Here is a 23,293-nt window from a genome sequence, read left to right on the forward strand (position 1 = left end):
CAGGTACTCCTGCTTAAAGTAGCTGAGACAATGGGTGAAGAATGGAGGGGACCTAGTCACTTACAGAAACACTGGTAATCTAGTTAGGCAGATTTTCTTATTCTCAGTTTAATGTTATAGGCAGTCCTGAAATTTCCATGATTTCTTGGGAGATCCCACTGCTTTCCCTAGTGCCCAAGAGGCTAGGACACTTTCCTTGCTGTGATCTGGCCTAGGATAAGCATCAAGTTTTGAGAAGCGACTGTTGGAGCAGAGAGTCCCTGATCAGACCTCTCACTTTTTCTCATTCCCTGTCTCCTGGCTCTGGGACTCATTTTGAGCTAGTGGGGTCAGAGAATCGTCCACATTTCCCAAGTCTGTGACTGCAGCCCCCCTTCTTTGGGCACCTCCCACAGACCCTGAGCCAAATGGCTGTTGTCCATGGAGGAGGCTGGGAAGGGCAATGTTCAGCTTCTGCCAAGTTCAAAGCAGCAGCTGCAGTCTAGTGCAGCTAGAGGCTGTCACTGACACTGTACTAATGAGCATCTCTTCTTGGTGGGGTCTGACTCAGTGGCCAGGGTAGGAAGCTGGAAGCTAAGCCTGGGGTGGGAACAAGACTTTAGGAACCAGCTGTTGCTCCCTGGCCAAGGCTGGTGCAGGCCTGGGGCCCTGGTGAAGCTTGGAGGCCCTTCCACACCCACCCGGGATCATAAAATTTGGATTTAAACTACAGCTCACGTCTTCCTAGGGTTTGGACCTGAAAAGTTAACCAACCCCTTTGCCTTGGTTTTCTTTTCAATGGAACTGAAAAAACAAGCACATAAAAGTGGTGCCAGAAAATTGGGATTAGTCTATGGACATCTAGCCAGACCACAAGAACTTCACCTATTCCTAATCTCCAGCTCTCCTTCAACTTCTAATTACCTCGTCTACTCCTCTGTGTGCTTCAGGTGTAATCTACGGCAGCCACTCACTGGTTAGTTATCAGTCCTGACACACTGTCAGAACACACCCTTCTCTCTCTCTCTCTCTCTCTCTCTCTCTCTCTCTCTCACCTCTCCAAATGCTCTCCTAATTGAATTGTAAATCTGTACACCTTGGGCTAGCCAGACATCTGCTGGGTCCAGGATCGTCCATACAAAACAAGAAAGAGGAAGCCACTTCCTTCTCCAGGCATTTCTATCACAGAAACACTGTGGGGGCCTCGCTGGTGTCCTCTCCCACTGTTCAAACACTCACTTCCCCACTGCCTCCCAACTTGCCTATACTGGGGCCTGAGGGATGCATAACATATTGCTTTTAGTGGGGCCCTGGATCTCAGAGCGGACCATGTCTTCAGTGCTGGAGCCAGAAACCTTTAACACGCACTGCTGTGCATGTGTGTTCTGAAATCTATACTCCTTCGCTGTTATTAGGAAGTATAAAGGCAGATAGAGCTTTAGGGCAGGGTCTGGTGGTGAGGTCCATCTTCCTCCTCTCTGGTGTGGGTTCTGGAATGATCAAATGTTTGAGAGGTGATAAGATTAGGTGGCCCTCGATGGCTTGAGTGAGCTGATGTGCCATGTTGGCAGATGGTATGAACAGTGTTGCAATGGTGTGAACAGTGTTGCCGATGGTGTGAACAGTGCTGGTGAGGTGTTGTGAACAGTGTTGGCAGATGGTGTGAGCAGTGTTGGCAGATAGTGTACATGCTATAGAGGTGTGAGCGGTACTGGCAGAGGTGGAGCAGGTGGTGGGAGTGGTGTGAACAGTGTTCGCGGATGGTGTGACCAGTGTTGTCAATGTTGTCAGCAGTGTTGGCAGATGGTGTGAACAGTACTGGCAGATTGTATGGCAAGGTTGGTGCTCAGACTATGTGCTCATACTTTCAAGACTGATATCTGGACAAATTTTTCATCTCAGAGGATTTGGTAATCCAATACGTTATAGCACACAAGCCATTGATAAGCTGAACACTGCTGGGAAGTTCTGCGTTTTAGGCTTAAATGTCCCCAAAGACCTGGGTATTAAAGGCTTGGTTATCAGCCTATAGCCCTTTGGGAGGTGATGGAACCTTTGGGGATGGGGCTATGGGAGGAAGTTAAGTCATTGGGTATGCTCTTGATGGATGTGGGATGCCTAACTCCCCTCCTACCGTCCCCCACAAAGGAGCGGTTTCCTCTGCCATATGGAACATTGTTTTTCTTCTTTTTTATTAGGCCCAGCAATAACTTTGGTCAGAGTTTCCATAGACTCCAACTGGAAATTGTGAACCCAAATAAACTTTGGGCTTTTGATTTGTTTAGTGTGCATATGTATAAGCTCATGCTTGTGTGTATACCATGTGCAAGAGATATATGTGTGGGGGGGCAGAAGACAATCTAGGTGTGTTCTTTAGGCACATACACTTTTTTTTTTTTTAACAGATTCTCATTGGCTCAGGCTAGCTGAGTGGGTAGGATGGCTAGCTAGTGAACTTCTGGGGTTCACCCATTGTTGCTCTCCAGATAGGCAATGCAATACAAACCACATATCTCTTTTTTTTTTTCTTTTTATTATGGATTCTAGCTATCAGACTCTGGTCCTTATGTTTGCCTGAAAAACAATTTACCCATTGGACTATGGTCCCAGCCTAACTTTGCCCTTCAAAGTTATCTCAGATATTTTGTGAAAAAGTAGGAGGAATTTTTCTCCTTGTAAAAAGCTCTAATACTTTTCTAAAGGTAAGTGTGGTGGTTTGAAATGGCCCCTTTAGAGTGGCACTGTTAGGAGGTATAACCTTAGAGTAGGTGTGGCCTTATTGAAGGAAGTGTGCCAATGTGGGCAGGGATCTGAGGCCTCCTTTACTCAAGCTACTCTCAAGTAGCACACAGAACTCTTATTTTGCTTTTAAATCAGAATAGATTCTCCAGATCCACTTCTCCAGCCCATTTCTGCCTGCATGCCACCATTAAGACTGAACTAAACCTCCCCTGACTGTAATCATTTCCAAAAATGGCTCTCCTTTGTGGATTGAAATGGCCATGATATCTCTTCACACCATAGAAACTCTAATTAAAGCTATAAGATCCTTCTCCCTCCATTCCAGGGATCAAATTAAGTCCATATCTTTTTCAAGTACCAATATATCCATATAACACATTCTGCTTCCGTGTATTTTTTTCATACACAGGAGTCTGGAAACACTGTGTACCAAACATGGTTCTAGTAAAAAGAACCCACTTAGTGATCATGCCAGTCAAAACCTTTGATCTCTCGGAAAGGCGACAACATGTTGTCCTATCTTCCCAGTGTGGCTAGAATTAATCCAAGCAGCAGGTTTGGAGGGATGGCTCAGTGGTTCTCAGAACTGCCTACACCTTCCTAGAGGACCTAGGCTTAATTCCTTAGCACTCAAATTGTAACTCACAACCGTCCTGCACCCTCTTCCGGCCTCCACAGGCACCAGGCACTTCCATGCTGCACAGACATACCTTTAGACAAAACATCCCTTACACATTACAAAAACCAAAGCTAGTAGCTGAAGCAACAACATAGCAACAATAAAACGACCACCTGGAATTCAGTCTGGCGGTGTGGCGGCAACAGTGGCGGTGGCAGCCCCAGCAATAAAAATACCCCACAAAACAGGGAGGAGAAGCCCAGTAACCAGAAATAGAGAAAGCCCATAAGCCGGACCAAGGGGACCACACAGAAGAGGTCACAAGACCACAGGAGCAGCCCTGAGTGATGGGTTCTGGTAAGAGTGAGGGTGAACCTGAGATTCCAAACTACAGCTTCAGGCCTGAGTGGGAAAACATGATTGGTGAAAATCCATTGCTTGCCTTGGCTCTTCTTGAGAGCCCAGAAATGGTTGGGGTGTGTGTGTGTGTGGAAATAAAGAGGAAGGAAGAGCAAGAGAGACAGAGAGGCGTCCTAGGAGCTGACCCTGAGACAATGCAGTGCACTTCTGCTGATAACAGGACCAGCCCATTCCTCGGATGGGGTGCTTGATCCTGAAAAGCTCTTCAAAAGCCCACATATCTCAATACAATTCACTCCTTCTGCCTTTTGTCAGTAAACAGAAGACAAAAAAAATTTGGCAACCATTCACAGACTTATTTTTCTCTGATATCCTCCCTCCCTCCCTCTATGTTTATTTCTTATTATGTTCAACTTGTAAATTAATGTTTATATGGATTAGTATGTATAGAAAAACTAGTCATGTGGAGTTGGTATATCTGTGATTTTAGGCATTTACTGGATGTGTTATCATGTGTCTCACAGGGACATGGGTGCACTTACTCTGATTTTGGAAGCAACCTACTAGGACAGTGTCATTGTAATGGAGCGATTATCTGAGAAAGACCAGGACTACCAGCATGTGACATCCAGTTTCAGTCCTAAAGGGTGGGGAGGTGGCCATAAGGTGTGGAGAGGAACCAACTTTCCATGCAGTAGGAATAAGCAGATGAAAAAACCCAGACCAGAATAATTCTTTTGAAAATAAGAGGAAAGTAAAAATAGGTTGGGGTGTTGAGAAGGGTGGGTGTGGGGTAGGAGAGCTCAGAGTTGCTTGAATTTACTCCTAGGGTGGAGAAGAACTAGTGGGACAGACAGGGACATGACTGGGGGGTGGTGGAAGCCTGAACATCAGAGTGTTGCCCATTTCCACTTGCATGAAAAAAAAATGTACAACCAGGAAGACAAGATGGTGACAGCCACAAAGCACTTTAGTGTCCTGGTTGGGTGGCTCACCTGGGCTCTGGCTAAAGGCAACTAAAATAATGAGTCTAGAGATTGGATATTCCTATTTATGGAGATCCCATCACCACCTGGACTGGTGAGAAGAAAATAGTTATCCTTATAATGCCTAAAGGCAACTGTGTGGTTCTAGATGGCAACCTTGTGAAACTCCCAATTGTGAACAGCCACCACCAGAACAGTCATTTGGTTTCTGCCTCCTGAGGGATGGTATTTAGTGCTTTGCCTCCTCTATTTCCTCCCTGCTATCTCACAATGCCTGGGTTAGGGTTCAAAGTACCCAAGAGTAAGAGCTGATATACTCAGGAATGGTCGCACCAGTGACAGAGGCATTAGCTATGCCCTCAGAGGTGGCTATTCCCTCATTCATGAAACAATACCTCTGCCCTGACGAAAAATAGCAGAAGGGAGGCAAGCATGGGGATGAAGATAGCAAAGACGACATCCAGAGGGCTGTGAGATGGCAGTGGAATGGGCTGTCGGTGTCATTGAGTGCTGTTAAGAGCATTATGAGACAAAATTATGTCTGGAGTACCATCTGAGCTGGCATCAATAAACGTCTCACTCCATCCTGGAAGAAAACCTTAATTAGGCATGAAGAGATTTATCAAACAGCAGCCTCTGGAGCCATTGGTTTCTCTGCCATCTGGATGGATGGTTTCCCACTCTGCAACAACAGCTGGAATGATAAATGAGGTCCCACACCCCTCCCTCTGGGGTCTGAAAAACCCAAATGGTATATGTCCTTCCCAACTGTGAAATTTGCATATTGCTGGTTCATACTAGGTTCACCTAGGAAGATGTAATAGTGACTGGGGCAGCCTAGCCTCATCTAGCTAAGTATTTTAGCTTTACAACAAATGCTCAACCACAGGTTTCTAGAAAAATCCCCTAGGCGAGGTGGGACGTTGGTGAAAATTCCATGCAGGCCTTTGTTTCAGTTTAACGACCTATTTATTCTTCTTGGATCCAACCCACATTACTTTTTGGAAGGTTATTTGTGACATGATAGATTCAAATTAGCTTTATTACTATAAAGGCCTCTATAGACAACCAGCATTTAATCCAACAAACATTTATTCAGCAACTCTTATTGCTGCTACCGCAGGCTAGTGCTGTGATGAATACAGATGAATAAAACAGTGCCTGCCCTTAGCAAGCTTACAGTCTAGGAACATACAGGACAAGTGCACAGTAGCTATATAGAGGGCAGAATGTGGTAGGTACCATGAGAAAGGTACAAATAAAGTGCTGTGGTGGTTCTGGAGGAGAGATCCCAGCATTGGTGGATCATGGAGGGCCTCGTGGAGGATGTAGTCTCTGCTAGGTTTAGAAGAACTCAAGAGTGATCCAGAAGATGAAGACTATAAGGCCAAGGGCATAAACCAGGAACATGGCACCTTTTTTACAGTAATAACAACTCTTCTGGATTGGCCAGTGCAGGTGAAGGGACCTGATTAGGTGCTGTAATAGTACAGATAAAAGGCAGACCACTTTTTTTTTCTTTTTCTTTTTTCTTTTTGTGGGCCAAGGATCTTATCAAAAGGTTTTGAAGAACTGGAGGTACAGACCCAGTGTGCATGCTCGGGGAGGTCTGGGAGAGGGAGACCACTATGAAGGGGAGGGAATACAGGGGACAAGTAGTGGCGAGGTTGGGACTAGATGGAAAGAGTGATGAGGAATGGTGGAAGAGTCAAAGTGGTCATGTGGGGTCCCGAACTATGTTGAGGAAATCACTGGTGTCACAATAGGAAGATAAGGAGCATGCGGGGGGAGCAGATGGTCTGCTTAGCTTCAGATGTGTTGAGTTCAAGAGTGTCAGAACAGTATGCATGATTTAAGTATTCATCCCTGGGGAGGGAGCATCCAGTGGGCTAACACTGAGGACAGCTGATGCTTTGGGTGGTGGTAGCTAGGTCTGTAGGAGACATGGAGACTGCTGATGGGCCTTAAAGACTATAGGAAGGAATGGCTACTCTTGGCCAGGGAGAAGCGAGGAAAAATGGGCAGATCTTCCTTAGCTCCTTTTTAGCTCAAAGTAAGAGTGTGACCAAATACTCATAAATACACAATCAGTATATAAACAAATGGTCTGGCATGAGTACAGATGAAGGTAAAATCACCAAGAACAGTCTCTCTCCTAGGAGAATTCATTGTCAAGTTTACTGCAGTAGAGGAGGTCCTTTTGAAAGTGCATGGGAGGCTTTGGATGCTGGTCCTGAGGGTAGGCTATGAGGGGACAGTAAGGTGTGGTCAGGGGAATTGGTGGCAATGGGACTGGGACCCACCAAGGACTGGTAATGGAGGATTAAGTGAAGAGGCTATGTGGAATCCAGGGTGAACACAAGAGGCCAGTGAGAGGCCCGAGGGTATGAGGAGGACAAACTCCCTGCCTGGAGGGGACCTCCTCCCTCAGAAATGGGAAGAATGAGGTTAAGTGGGAGGCAAAGCCAAGAGGTTCTGAGAAAGGTCTCATGTCTTAAACCCTAGGTTTTTTGGTGAAAGCAAAGACTAAGGATGAAGTCACCAGAGATCAAAGTAAATGGAGAATACAGCAGGCTTGGGTGGGTGTACTGAGGGGGTGGCTGATAGCCAAACTAATGGGACTGACTGGGAGCTGGTGGGATGCTATGTTGACTGTAGTGGCAGTAATCATGTTAAAATTGTAATCTGTGCCCCTTCTGGGGGCCAGCCAAGGTCAAGCAGCCTATGGTAAAGACTTCAATGGAACCCAGGCCCAAGTGAGTTCTCAGTAAGAAGTCAAGGACACTTGGCTGTTGACTGTGAGACTGGTTGGAGAAGAACAAGAAGGTGGGGTACTAGGGCCATAAGATTCTGCTATTTATATGTCAGATCATTTTTTGATAGCCTAGGCCCAACTGGGTTATGGAAAGGGCATATACAGGTAGTCCTGGGGTTATAGCCTGCTTAAGTCCTGTTAAATGAGGGGCCTTCTAACTTCTCTGCAGGGAGAGGGTGCTGGTGGAGCTCAGGGTCACCTACAGAACCTGACCTCTGGAGGTTGTCTTCATGAGATTCCATAAGGGATGTTCATGACCTCCAAAGGGCACAAAATGCAAGGTCCTGATGGTGATTTTACCTATCCCTCCAGGGTGCTGCAAACTTTAGAAATTAAATAAAATATAGAGCCTTCAGGATCCTTAAGATGAAAGGCTCTGGAGACATGTAAAATATGGTACTAATTATTACCACTCATGAGGAGGCTGGGCTTACTCATTTGGGAGGCTGTTAGGGCTGTTGCCTTTTAAGTATTCATTTTATGATGCAATCCCAAACCACACGCTTCATACTGCAACAAGAATAGAGAGAAATACGAGGAGATGTACAATCCTCCTTCTGGTTTGGGGCTGGAGGGGCTTATGCATGGGGCTGTGCACTCTAGGGTGCCCTCATGCTTCACCACTTCATTCCACACTGTCAACATTAATTTTAGAGCAAATGTTGTGTTCTGAATGGCTGCTGATTAATTACGTCAGACCTGTGTGGCAGGGAGCAGATCTTGATTGCATTTCTTAACTCTACTTCACCTTCAAGATAATAATTTTTTCTTATCTTTCAAATATACTTTTAAAAACCATTATTTATCCAGGCAAAGACTGCATCTAACAAATCAAGCTGGATAAGAGGTTTGCTGTTGTGCGTACCTTAATTCCTACTAGAGGTACCTGGCAGTGAGCCCAGATTTCCCCTGGAGATTATGTCTAGTCTTTAGGAACATGTTTGGCTTTTAAGAACACGACAATAAAAACAAGTCATAGAGGTGTGAATCATAATAGACGGGGAAAGTTTTACCAAAAATGCTGCAGTTGTTGCTCTGTGTGTGTGGGGGGAGGGTGGGCAGGTGTAATAGTGAGCACTTGGAAGACTCTCCAGAACAGTTGACAATCTCCATGGTAGAGCTTGGTGTGGGCAGGTATGACTGTCAAGATGGGAAAGTGACAAGTGACACTGACACAGCGGTCTGTTTCTAGGGACCCTCAGTGTTCAGGATGAGGAAAGCAAACAGAGAGTGATGAAAAAACCAAGAGCCAGGGCATGATCCTTGTGGTCCTCCGGTGCAGGAGCTCTGTGAGGGCCTAGAAGGTGATGAGACAGTACTGTTGTGACTGTGCCCTTCCAAACATCGGCCTTCATATCATTGAACAGGACGGTTGAGTTCCCTCATGTATGATAACCCAGAGAAAGATGGATGAGAAGCCCCCCTTGCACAGATTTAGAAGTTCCAGGGTCACTTCTTTCTCAGTTGCTTTAGAGCACACCCAACAAAATGACCATATTTGCACACCCCTTTGATGCCTACAAGGCAGAGCGAAGCCCCTGGAAGGGTCTCAAGTTTCTAAAACCATGATTTAGAAAACCTCTCCCTCTTTGAGACCATCTGCTGCTCTTACCCTACTAAGTCCTGGGTGATGCTGTCTGATGGAAGATAGCAGGCTTGCTGAGTTTTCACCAACCTCTCTCATACCTACGAGATACCTATCTAGGACACAGGTGCTGCCCATCTTTATGCTGAGCATTGCATGCAAGTTCATGAACGAGGCCCTCAGCTATTCTGACCCTCGATGTTTGAATGCTCTGTGCCTCATTGTACCCAGTGGAACACTTCAGTCTTTCCTCTATGAGCTGTACCTCTTTAGACTGGTTTAAACACTGTCCTTTCTGGGTCTGGGCTGGCAGTATCCCTCACTCAGAGGTTTGGGAAAACTGACAACAGAAGTGGCTCTCCATTCATCATAAAACTGAGATCCATCAACCCAGAGGAGGCGGATTTGTCTGTCAAAGTCATGGGACTGGCTTCTTTGCGTATCCAAGTCCTTCTGCCCCCAAAGATGGACTGGTGCCACATCTGGTCTGGTGGATTCTCACATCTTCTTCACATGGCTTATCTGCCTAATGCTAGATGAACACCACACAATTATAAATACTCAGTCAATATATATATACAGGTATAGATATATATATTCTGATCACTGTTTTACTTTAACAAAAGGCACTAGCCTCACTTGTTCTATTGTTTGTACCACCCCACGACTCCCATCTCTGCCTCTGGTGTGGCTGGCAGGAAAGTGAGCACTTAGGTCTCCTCTGTGGGCTGCCATCCACCACCATCAGCCCCATCTGCTGGCAGGCAGTCGTTCCAGCCCCCTGTTCATGCAGGCTCTTGAGGAGCCTTGAATTCCAGGGGCATGGTGTGGGGCTGGCCCTGGGAGGGTGTAGCCATGCCAGGAGCTGTCACTAATAGTGACAGCTGACGGGAGTTCTGATTCTGATCCGGTGGGGAAGGGCCAGAAGCATAAAGGTAGATCTGATTGCGAAACGTGTGACTGGGGTATACATCAAAGGGCGGTTGTTGGTCTTTTTTATGTGGACTTTGTTGGTCAGCCAATATCTGGATGAAAAAAAAAAAGTTGAAGAGAAACAGTAGATTCAGGAAGATGGCTCAGTTGGTGAGATGCCTGCCTTGCAAGCATGAGAACCTGTTTGGATTCTCGCTGTGTGTGAAGGGCCAGGCATGGTAACCTGGCAAGTACATGCATCATATATCTTTACCACAAATACAAACGTGCACATATATGCACAATTGCACATACATATCCGCATCCCTAAGAATTATAATTATAAACAAGCACATACCAAAACAATGAAGGAGAAATGCTCATTTTTGAATGCTTTCCAAGAGAAGAAATTCACATACAAACAGCAGCCCACCACCACCATGCCTTAGAGCCAGTCACCAGATCTGAGCTTTCTCTCAGGAGATTGACAGCTCATTAATTAAGTACCTAAACTATACCTTAGTTGGTGATTTCCTGTACATGAGTCTATAAGGTCTGGGGCACCAAGATAAAACCTGATGCCCCAAGGAACACCCACATGTATGGGAAGGGGCAGTACCAGCATACCAAAATGTAGACCCATTAACAGCACAGAAGCAGGGTTAACAATTTTTGCAATGGGCTGGGTGGTAAATACTTTTAGATTTGCAACCACATAGCTAATTATGACTATGCAACTACACTGCAGTTAAAAAATCACAGAAAAAGCCACCAACAACATACATGGATATGTCAGGGTTGGCACATGACCCCTCTTCTTAAAGCATGTTGTTATTTCCCAGTACCCACTACTGTATAGACAGTTTCCATTAGTCTATCCCACCACGCACATATTGTATAGATAGACTGCTTGTATCAGTGTGTTCTGAAAACCCATTCTCTGGGGCAGCGCTGCCCTAACCAGTGTGCCAACATAAATTCTCTACAAACCAGGCTCTTGGCTAAGGGCTGAATTCTGTCTACACATTTCTTCCAAAGATCCTCACCCAGTCTTATTATCCATCTAAGTGAGAATTAGTGTTTCCTGCCTTTAGGACTCTGTTAAAAGTTATGGGAGAAACCACAGAAGTATAGAGAGCAGGGCATTAGATGAGGGCATCCCAGGTGAGCAGGGTATGTGTGTCTCTGTGTATCATAGCTAGAACCAGAGCAAGAAGGGGCTGTCTGTGCTCTGGATGAGGACCCATGCCCAGAGGATGGAGGGCATATAACTTGGATGGTTCTGTTGTTAGTTATGTGTCTTGAGAAATCACTTCTGCTGAGTGGACCTCTTTTCAAAAACTGGAAAATTCTCTGGTAAGAACCTTGTGCTTTATGAGATCTGGTGCTCACTCCAAGTTTCTCTTCTTTATTTGTAGTTGAAGATCTGTTTGTGCCTGGCAGGTTTCTGTTCCCAAAGGTGAAATTTCCATGACCACTGGGCTGGGCCAATATGCATCTTTAAACCAGGCACAGATAATGATTTTCTGTCCTACAACAAAAACACTCCATGGGATACATCCCATAGGCTCCCGCATGCCACTCCCATTGAAGAGAAAGCCAGTACTGTTTCTGATGGCACCACAGCAAAACTATGCTAACGATTGTATTCATAAGTGAGCCACTGAAATTCATGCTTAAGTGAAAGGCCACCAGACCAAGGCATTTACTTATTGTTTAAGGTTAAGACTGTTCTTTGGCATTTTAGTTGGTGAGGAGAGTAAAGGCTTCCTAGAAGCCCAAGAAACCCCTTACCCACAATGGCTCCTTCTGCAGCTCCTCCAAGGAAATTGGAAGATTCCAGAGTCAACTCTGGAGGACTTCCTGTTTCTTTGTTTGGAGGAAGCATTAACTTCTGGATCAGATGAAGTCACAGATGCCTAAAAACCCCTGTAATTACAGCAAAGCAAGTCATATTTGTAAGATTTGATCAAATAAAAGGTATTTTGGGGACCCCCACAATCAACCCCCCCAACAGCACTATCTGTCTGGTGTGATATGAATGTCACTTTGGACCTTGAGATAGGAGGCTGTGAGCCCAGATGGTCTCAGCCAGGCCACAGCAGTAGCTGGGTGGTTCCTTTGGACAACCATGGCTGTTCTGCGTCTGTCACTTGGAGACCCTCTTCCTTGTGCCACTTCCTATTTTATCTTGTCTGGACCTAGAAAATTCCTAGCAATTGGATTTTCTAACAGGGATTCAGATGGGTGATAAAGAGAACAGCACAGTGACTCTGGTAACTGCGGCGGCAACGCAATTGAAAATCAGCATGGAGCAAGTCTGTGGACACAGTGCAGACCTGCCTTTCTTCTCCATACTGCTGAAGTTCCTATGGTGATGGTCCATGGTCGACCATTGTCCTCCAACTCCCTCTCAGAAGCCTCTCTCTGCCGTCCAAATTCCACAGTGGATTCTCTGCAAGACCTTCCCTGGTTGTACTCCCCAGCTTGCCTTTCCCTATTGCAATAGCCTTCCCAGTATGAATGGCCACAGCTGCCCTCCAAGGCCCCTAGGCTGTCTCATAGTGCATCCCCCCATCAAGACTCTGTAGCTCTCTTGCTCTGGTCTCTGGACTCTACATGAGGTCACCCCTGTAATGATTTCTCTCTAGGCTGCTGAAGTCTCATGGAACTGCAGTGCATGTGTCCTTTCTCTTACACTCTGGGCTCTTGGTGGGTCACCTGTGCCACCTCTGCACTGGGGGCCGGACTGTGGAGCAGTGGATTATCACTCAGGAGGAGGGAAGGCTGATTTCAGAATGGGGGCTGTGTTTACACTGACAATCCACAGAGCTATGCCTACTTTCTGTGGGTTAGGTAGGGGCAGAAGTTGGGGTGCCACTGGTCTGAGAGAAAACATACTGAGAATGTGAGGGGGCGGCCTATGTGTCTAGGGTTCAGGGTTAACTGATGTCCCTAAGTGGCTGGAAACTTCTTTCCTCTGGTCCAGGAGGCCTGGGGAGATTGAACACAGGAGCACCATGTCTGCCTCTTGTGTCTGCTTTGCTTCCCACATGCAAATGGGCCTGGAATTCTAGGGGGTTTCTCCTAGTTCTCCTGAGTAGGAGGAGGGACGAGCCAGGCTGGATTCACATAGGACCCCTACCATGGGGTCCTGGGCATATCTGGTTCTGTATTGATGGGGCAGGTAACATCAGCCAGGCTTCCTGTAGATGAGAGAACTCCCTGGAGGACCATGATGCTGGAGACCCTAAGTCAAATGGGGAATTAATGTCACTATTCCAAGAATCCACAGGATACCAGAACTACTTATTGCAGTGGCTTGGGTGTTTCAGAAATTTTTAGGCTGTATTTAATGATGTTTCTTTCCAACTACCCCCACGTTACGATGCTATTCTGAGCTCTTGAGAAGAATTTCATGCTTTGATAAGTGCCCATCTTATAACTCTTATCCTTCCTCAACTATGATGACTGTTTTTGGTTGTCAACTTGATTACACTGGAATTAACTAACCCCCTTCCCCAATGGGGCACATTTGTGAGGGATTTTTGCTTAATTCGAACCAAAAGATCCATTTCTAATGTGGATCTTTGAGGTGAGAAGACACACCTTTAATATGGATCTCTGAGGTGGGAAGATATACTTTGAATACAGAAGACCCGCCTCCAATAAGGGCCACACCTTCTTCTGGAAGCCTATATAAGGACATGGAAGAAAGACAATTTTACTCTTTGCTTGCCTGCTTTCAACTTTGCTAACAACTCAATTCCTTCAATGGCATTAGAGCCTACTTCCTCAGGATTCTGGTATATACTGAAGACTAGCTGAGATATCCAGCCCCATGGACTGAACAACTACTAAGTTTTTGGATCTTCCATTCATAGTCATTGTTGTATTGGCTGGACCACAGCCCGTAAGTCATTCTAATAACAAGTTCTCTCTCTCAATCACACACACACACACACACACACACACACACACACACACACAGAGAGAGAGATTCATTCCATAAGTTGTGTTACTCTAGAGAATCTGATTAATACACTAATCATTCTACCCACATTCCACAGCCATGCCCCTCCACTGTAACTTAAGTCTGGCCCTGACTTTAGTAGCTTTCTTGTACCCTACTCCTCATCTAGGGTTTTGCATAGTGGCCATATCACAGACTAAAGCACTAGGTAGGTCTCAAGGAGTAGGCAAGATCTTACTTGGTAAGGAGTTGAACTGGGGCTCCCATAAAGGTCAGGTCCTCTGATTGCATATCCATGTTCTTTGTCCTTTGTGGTCTAGCTCTAACAGTACATGGGTGGCTGGGGAGGTGGCTGCTGCTAGGATGTGGGTCTGCCCATTGGGTCTATCTATTTATTGACCAGCTAACAGGAAGGATTCACAGTGATGGCCTGGGGATGCTTGATGCTGAGGTTGGGGCTTCTTGGCCACTATGACATTCTTTGTGCTCAATAGGGCTATGAGATAGACTTGGGAGGACCCTGGAGAACAAAGGCTGGGAGACGGTAAAGAGACAACTTCCAATGGGACTGCAAATGGGTATAAAGGGATTTTGGTGGCGACAAAAGTATTTGAAGTGGTGTTGTGCTGATGATTTCACAATGGTATGTTTACAACTCACCAAACTGTAGTCATAGTATGTGAATTAATAGGCACTGATTATACATCAATAAAGAGTTTTTGTTGTTGTGTTTCTGTTTTTGTTTTTTTTTTTTTTACAGATGACTCTCAGAAGGACAGCCAATGATGGCAGGTCCTCCCACACATCCTGGGAAATGTTCATCTCCATCAACTGCCCACATCTTGCCCTTTGCTAAGTTAGCTGATTACATTTCAACCCTAATGCAAAGTTTCTTGGTTTAGTTGCCCACTACAATACCAGGAGCTTTGGGAGATGCCTAGGGCCCACTTCCAGTAACCGGCACATTGAGATTCTGATAATGTTCTCCACTAACTCCTGCTCTGACCAGGAGGAGGTGGATCTCTAGAAAGAGCCTAAATACTGGTTACATTTGGAAGGGAAAGGGGGAACAGAGTAAATGTAAGGACAGATGAGAACTCAGCCAGCTAGGCAGCCTGGCAGAGGTAAAATGGAATAAACTGAGAGTCAGGGTGTATATAGGAAAAGTGGTGTCCAGCCCCAGTGTTGTTACACATAGGGGTGCAGTGGCCCAGTGGCTACAGTGGCATCTCCAGGAATGACCAATGTTACTGTTGCTCTGAAGGTTGACACTAAGGTTTTCTGATTTTTTTTTTAAAGCACTAGAAATTGTATAATTTTCAGTATAAATTATCCAAATTTTAAAATGTTGGTAACTAATTACATTTTTGTTTTAGAACACTGAGGGTGTTCAGTGGTAGAACACTTGCCCAGCATGCATGAGGCTCTGGGTTTAATTCCAACATTATCAAAAATTTATTTTTGATATCATGTGAAACCTTATTGGATGGGTCAGACAGAGTGGGTCTGTGGTTAGAGTACCAGCCTCCTGAACTGATCTTGGCTTCTTCTTTTGGTGAACAGAGGAAAAACCTGGTGGGCCACACCGAGATTTTCCTGAGCAGAAGCAAGCCTCGTATGCATACGATTAGATCAGACAGGGTTTGGCCTCTGGGGCATTTATCATTGGTGATTCCATATGGGTCAGAGTCAGGGTGACATGACTATAGCTCCAACTAGTGTTATTCAGAGACCATCGAGTTGCCCCTGACATTATCCAAGGGGCACACGAGCCACTGGTGGTACCCTGTGCGTGGACTCACTGATGCTCACTCCCTGAGCAAACACCACCAGATGCCATCATAGGGATTTGTACTTTGTGTACTTTCTGAATGTAGGGCCTTAGCAGGGAAGGCTTTCAGAAATGGATTTCTTTTCAGGTCAGTAGTGCTATGCCCAGAAAGGGGGAGGTGAATCTAACCAATGGGACAGACAAGCAGCTAGCTGTGGGTGTGTGGGGGACACACACGCCTGCAGTCCTCCCCCACTCCATGCCTTTCTCCACCTCCTCCCTGAGTGAACTCTCTTTTCTCTTTTCCCAAATTAAGCCACGCACCCCACCTTCCTGGAAATGGTTCTCTGTTTCCTTTGTTCCTCTAACTCCTCCCTGGCTCAACCTGTTAATCACCATGAGCTTCCCCCCTACTCCTTTTTTGGTGCTTAGCAACTGGGGCCATGGCTTATATTCCTTTGTAGGATCCAACTCCCTACATGCTGTACCTGAAGCCTAGGCAGAGGCACTTCTCTAAGCAGCACTGGGCTCCCAACACATCCCAGTACCCTTGTGATTAAGCTGGGTCATATCACCAGTTCTAAAACAAGAGAGGCTTCTTATGCTTTCCCTTCTCCTGATCTGGAGATGGGTTGGCTAAAACAGGATGTGTCCAGATCTCCAAACCACTGACTGGAAGAGAGCCTCCAACAACACCCATCACATTTGATAAAAGTGAGACACAAACATCTATTGTGTAAAACCGCTGGGACTTGAGGTGTTGCCGATGGAGCAGGTCTGGAAATGGTGGTCCTAAAATCTGCTGTGTGCCAAATACCTTCTACTCAACTGAAACTGAAAAATGGAAGGATGGGGGGGCAGATAAAAGGGGAAAGCTAGCATCATGCACAGCTTTGGAACTGTGGACCCTGGAGACAGGAACAGGACACACAGCTCTTCAGATCTAGTGCCAGATTTTTCACCCAGAATCACTAACTGGGAAAGGTGGTAATGGCCCACAAGGTTCCAGTATAAATTGCAAGTGTGATGGTTCTTGGTGGAGGGACCCACATACTCCGGGCTCTGCCTCCAGGGTAATCTGAGCCATGTCTGACAGGGACATGGGAGCTCCATTTAATGAGCAGCTTGTAATAGAAGCTGACTGTGTTGTGTAGGAACAGATCATTCTAGATATCCTTTCTGTCTCTTCTGTCGCTCTGGCCAATTTAGAGACTGCGTGGCTGACTTCTAGATGATTCCTTTCCTTGGGATAACAGCTGGGTGTTAGAACACAAACTAATTAATTTCCCCTTCCCAAATGAGGTTAGCTGGGTGCATCCAGAGAGTTGTATTGACAATGCACCTTTAATATCCCTAGTTTTGAGATTTTAATTAGAAGGCAAAGTAATCTCAAAGACGGCAGTAATTATTTTTCAAATTGGCCATCCCAATGACTGTGACAGTTAAGTACTGTATTTTATGAGTATGGGCAGTAATCAATGAGGATTGCCAACATCCTTAATCTTCAAAGTCCTTCCTTCCTTCCTTCCTTCCTTCCTTCCTTCCTTCCTTCCTTCCTTCCTTCCCCAGATTCTTGGGTACAGTATGTGGTGAGAATAGTGACTACCAATAGTGGCTATCCCCTAGTTGGAACAAAGAGGGCTTTCTCCAAAAAGCTAGTAACATTGTGGGACAGAGCTCATAAAATCCTTATGGGGTAGGAATGTTTCACAGGGGGAGATGTGAAGGGCACTTGGTGATGATTTGTACAAGATTGGCAGCAGAGAGTGGAAAGGAACTCACCAGCTAGCTACGGCTTCCCTATCTTCCGTATCAGCACCTTCAGCCCTGACCCAAAGGTCTCACAGTCTATTGCTGCCCTTTCCTTGGCTGTACACTCAGGTGTCTGGTACCGCTGGTTTATTTCAAGATGAATCTCCCATTTTTACATGACAGATAAGATCTGGCTTTTATTTTAGAATCTGGGGCTGTTGTCAAGAGTTGATAAAAAGCTCAGTTGATAAAGTGTCTACCTTGTAAACATGAGGACCTGAGCTTAAACCCACCAAAAGCTGGGGGTGGGATGGGGGTGGGTAGCCTAATCTTTGAGTCTTGAGTCCTGTACTGAGGCATTTTCTCAAAAAACACAAGAAGGTGGTTGGCAACTGAGAAAAGGCACCCACAGTTGACTTCTGGCTTCCACATATACACATATGGATGCATACTTACACGTGCATATACCAACACACACACACACACACACACACACACACACACACACACACACACCCACACACACACCTGAAGCCATGGGAACCTGAGAAGCTTCTGGTCTCTAGGTGTCTAGGTCTCTAGGCTTACCTACACCAATGTTTTATCTAAGCTCAAGTATACCTCATACATGATCAAGCTACCAAGAGTTTCAGTCATCCTGTGAGTAACTGCACAAAAGCAATAGCCCCAGTCAGGCTGGATACACCAGGATCTGGGCCTACAAACCATCATCATCATGACTCTGGACTACCCAACTGCCACCACGGCATTCTTCATTTCCTCTAAAGCCCTGCTCCTTTGTTTTTGGTCAGCCACTCTTGAATGTTTTCAGTTGCCATTCCATTTCCTGATGAAGCCTTCAGAACCTCCCTGGATGGTTTTGGTCCTATGTGCTGATTTCCCCTATCACAACACCTCCCACATTACACTGTAATTACTTGTTTACCTATCATGTCCTCCTAAATTGCCCTCCTAAATCCTGTAAGGGAGTTGATTGGACTTCCTGTTTCCGTGCATACTTCACACATCTCCAGTGGTGACTGGGCAGCTGAGCTCATGGGTCACTGTGGGGGGCACTGCCAGGAGAGGTATGTGGGCTTCCCCAGCTTGATCCAACCCATCCAGGTAGACCAGGAATGTGCATGTGACAGGTCAACACCAGTATAGACAGCACATTACTTCAATAAAAGGAGTAAAACACACGATGCTGATTATTTGAGAGGTCCCTCCTGGTACAGAGTGGGTGCCTTGGGTGTATAGAGACAGTTTTTCACACTTCAGTATCACCCATGACTCTAGAGGCCAGGTAGGTTCCAGAAAGACAATTTGTTGGGAGGTTAAACCTTGCTGTCAGATTCTAGAGTTTAAATTAATGCCATATAGGAACAAACAGATTTTATTCAACCATGTCCATAACCAAAAAAGTCCAGTTTCAGACAATAATCAAATGTCATTTTTCATTGGCTTGGTAAGGATGACAAACATTGATAATACCTATTTTGGAGAGGTTATGAGAAAGCAGGTATTTTCAATAATTGTGGTGAAAGAAAATTGGCACCAGCCTCTAGGGAGGACAATTTGGTAATATCCATAAAAATCAACAAGGCATATATCCATATCTGTTTTTACCAAAGACACTTCTAAAGGGCAAGCCCGCAGATGTATATGTGCTAGCAGCTCTCATAATAAGTGATGGATGAATCCCTGATTCCTACAGCAAAGACTGGGAACAATGCCTCTGCCTACACAGGTGATGAGCTAGATGCAGCATGCATGGCCTGGCAGCTTTGCAGGACCACAAGGTGGTGTGCATCCATATGGAATAATTTTCAGAGTTTAGAAAGGTGTGAGGGGAACACAGTTTCCCCATGTATAAAAGGAAACATAGACACAGGAAGCCAGCTTCACTGCTTGCCTCCTGGAGGAGGATGAGGAGTTTAACTTCTCTTTCTCCTAAGCTTCTCTCATATAATTTGGATTTTCCTTTTTACTATGTGCACTGATATTTAACATGCTCAAGCACATGCATGCATCTGCAAACACATACACCATTAAAAATATACGAGGCTGGGAGATAGCTCAGTTGATAAAGTGCTTAGCACAGAGATGCAAGCTTGATTTCCAGGACCTGTGTTTAAGAAGGCAGGTGTGAAAGAAACTAAGGAAGAGAACTTCAGACCAATATCCATCATGAACATTGATGCAAAAATACTGACAAATTGAATCCAAGAACACATCAGAGAAATCATCCACCATGACAAAGTAGAGATTCAGGGATGGTTCAACATATGAAAATTCATCAATGTAATCCACCATATAAACAAACTGAAAAGAAAAAACCACATGATCACCTCACTAGATGCTGAAAAAGCCTTTGATAAAATCCAACACCCCTTCATGATTAAGGTATTGGAGAGATCAGGAATAACCAGAACATACCTAAACATAATAAAAGCAATATACAGTAAACCAACAGCCAACATCAAACTAAATGGAGAGAAACTCAATGTGATTCCTCTAAAATCAGGAACAAGACAAGGCTTTCCACTATCTCCATATCTCTTCAATACTGTACTTGAAGTACTAGACAGAGTAATAAGAAGACAAAAAGGAGATCAAGGGTATATAAAACTGAAAAGGAAGAAGTCAAACTTTCACTATTTGCAGATGATATGATAGTTTACATAAGTGACCCAAAACACTCTACCAGGGAACTCCTACAGGAAAATGCCAGGATACAAGATTGACTAGAGAAAAAAAAAAAAAAAAAATCAGTGGCCCTACTATACACAGAAGATAAAGGGGTTGAGAAAGAAATCAGAAAAACATCATCCTTTACAATAGCCAAAAGCAAAATAAAATATCTTGGGGGTAACACTTACCAAACAAGTGAAAGACCTATATAATAAGAACTTTGAGTCTTTAAAGAAAGAAATTAAAGAAGGTAACAGAAAATGGAAAGATCTCCCTGCTTTTGGATAGGTAGGATCAACTAAGTAAGAGTGGCAATCTTGCCAAAAGCAATCTACAGATTCAATGCAATCCCTGTCAAAATCCCAGCACAAGTCTTCACAGACCTTGAAAGAAGTTCAACTTTATATAGAAAAACAAAAGACCCAGGATAGCCAAAACAACCCTGTACAAAAGAGGAACTTCCAGAGGGATCACCATCCCTGACTTCAAGCTCTACTATAGAGCTATAATCCTGCAAATAGTTTTGTATTGGTGCAAAAATAGAGAGGTATACCAATGGAATTGAATTGAAGACTCTTATATTAACCCACATACCTATGAAGACCTGAGTTTTTACAAAAGAAGCTACAATTATAGAATGGAAAAAAAGAAAGCATCTTCAACAAATAGTGCTGGCATAACTGGATACTGGTGTGTAGACGACTACAGATAGATCTGTAGTGAGATAGTTCTGTGGCACTGACCACGCCCATTGGGGGTGGAACCATGGGCGGAGTGACCTGTGGTAGGAGGTCGGAGGGGGCCAGGAAAGGCGCTCTCTTTCTGGCGTGACTCGGACAGGAGAGGATCGGGTTGAATTTCCTGGTGTTCATCTTTCTAGGTTGTAAGTTATTTCTCCCTGAATAAACATCTATTCGGCCTATTTGTTTATCCTGATCCTTATTTTACCGCGTTATAGATCCATATCTATCACCATGCACAAAACTTAAGTTCAAATGGATCAAAGTCCTCAACTTAAATCCAGCTTAAATCTTAGAAGAGAATGTGGGAGGTGTCCTTGAAGAAATTGGTACAGGAGACAGCTTCATGAACGTAACATCAGTAGTACAGACACTGAGATCAACAATTAATAAATGGGACCTTGTGAAAATGAAAAGCTTTTTGGTAAGGTAAAGGACACAATCAACAAGACAAAATGGCAGCCCACAGAATGGGAAAAGATCTTCACCAACCCCACATTTGACAGAGGACTGATTTCCAAAATATACAAAGAACTCCAGAAGCTAGTTACCAAAACACCAAATAATCCAATTAAAATGTGGGGTACACAACTAAATAGAAAATTCTCAATAGAACAATCTAAAATGGCTGAAAGACACTTAAGAAAGTGCTGAATATCCTTAGCTATCAGGGAAATGCAAATCAAAATAACTCTGAGATATTATTGTACTCCTGTCAGAATGGCCAAATTAAAAAAAAAAAAAAACACCAAAGACAGTTTATGTTGGAGAGGATGTGGAGAAAGGGGAACATTCCTCCACTGCTGGTGGGTGTGCAAACTTGTACAGTCACTTTGGAAATCAGTATGGTTCCTCAGGAAAATAGGAATCAGTCTACCTCAAGAACCAGCAACTCCACTCTTAGGCATATACCCCCAAAACGAACATTCATACAACAAAGACATCTGTTCAGCTATTTTCATAGCAGCATTGTTTGTAATAGCCAAGAACTGTAAGCAACCTAAATGCCCCTCTACTGGAGAATGGATGGAGAAAATGTGGTACATTTACACAGCGGAAACAAACAACGGAATCAAAATGCTTAGGCAAATGGATGGAACTAGAAGAAACCATCCTGAGTGAGGTAACCAGTCACAAAAAGACAAACATGGTATTATTTACTCATGTATGGATTTTAGGCATAGAGCAAAAAAGATCACCAGCCTACAATCAACACTGCCAGAAAAGTAGGAAACAAGGAGGATCCTAAGAGAGACATATATAATCCCCCACAAAAAAAGGAAAGGGAAAAAAAATCTCTCTAGCAAATTGGGAGCATAGTGGGAGGGGGACAGGGAGTTAGGAGAAAGAGAAGGGAGAGGAGGACATGAGGGAGCAGGAAGATTGGGTAGGGGGAAGAATAGAGGAGAGCAAGAAAAGAGATACCATAATAGAGGGAGCCATTACAGGTTTTAAGAGAAATCTGGCACTAGGGAAATGTTCAGAGATCCACAAGGATGACCCCAACTAACCATCCAAGTAATAGTGGAGAGACTACCTTAAATGTCCTTCCCCTATAATGAGATTGATGACTACCTTATATGCCATCCTAGAGCCTTCATCCAGTTGCTGATGGAAGCAGAAGAAGAGACCCACAGCTAAACAGTGAGCTGAATTTCTGGAATCCAGATGGGAGAGAGGGAGTAGTGATGAGCAAAAGGGTCAAGACCATGCTGGGGGAAACCCCCAGAAACAGATGACCTGAACAAGGGGGAGCTCAAGGACCTTAGATTGACAACTTGGAAACCAGCATAGTACAGAACCAGCCCCCCCTGCACGTGGATGTCAGGAGGACTGGGCAGTATGGGGCCTCTGGTAGTGGATCAGTATTTATCCCTATAATATGAATGGACTTTGGGAGCCCATTCCACATAGAGGGATACTCTCTCAGGCTAGGGCTTAGGCCCTGCCCCCAAATGATATGACAGACTATGAAGATTCCCCCCCCCCCCCCCCCCCCCCTGTGGAAGGCCTTACCTACCCTCCCTGGGGAGCAGAAAGGGGATGGGATGGGGGTTGGATGCAGGATGGGGAGGAGGGGAGGGTAAGGAAACTGGATTGACATGTAAAACATGCTTGTTTCAAATTTAAATAAAAAGTATTATCATAAAAAAAATAGAAAGTCAGGTGTGGTGGCACAGGTTTGTAATCCCAGTGCTGGCAGGCAGAGACAGACAGATCCCTGGGGTTTGCTGCTCAACCAGTCTAGCTTAATTGGCATATTGGGGAAAATGTGGATGGCTCTTGAGGAATGACCTTCCTCTCTCTCTCTCTCTCTCTCTCTCTCTCTCTCTCTCTCTCTCTCTTCTCTCTCTCTCTCTCACAC

At 44.9% G+C, this 23,293-nt stretch overlaps 1 pseudogene; it reads right to left on the reverse strand.

Moving 5' to 3' along the window:
- Nucleotides 1-9,828: 9,828 nt before the first annotated feature.
- LOC127238070 (alpha-2,8-sialyltransferase 8B-like) overlaps nt 9,829-23,293 on the reverse strand; it is a 73,428-nt pseudogene continuing 59,963 nt past the window's right edge.

This window comes from Phodopus roborovskii, unplaced genomic scaffold (genome assembly GCF_943737965.1).
Source record: "Phodopus roborovskii unplaced genomic scaffold, PHOROB, whole genome shotgun sequence".
Classification (NCBI taxonomy): Eukaryota; Metazoa; Chordata; class Mammalia; order Rodentia; family Cricetidae; genus Phodopus; species Phodopus roborovskii.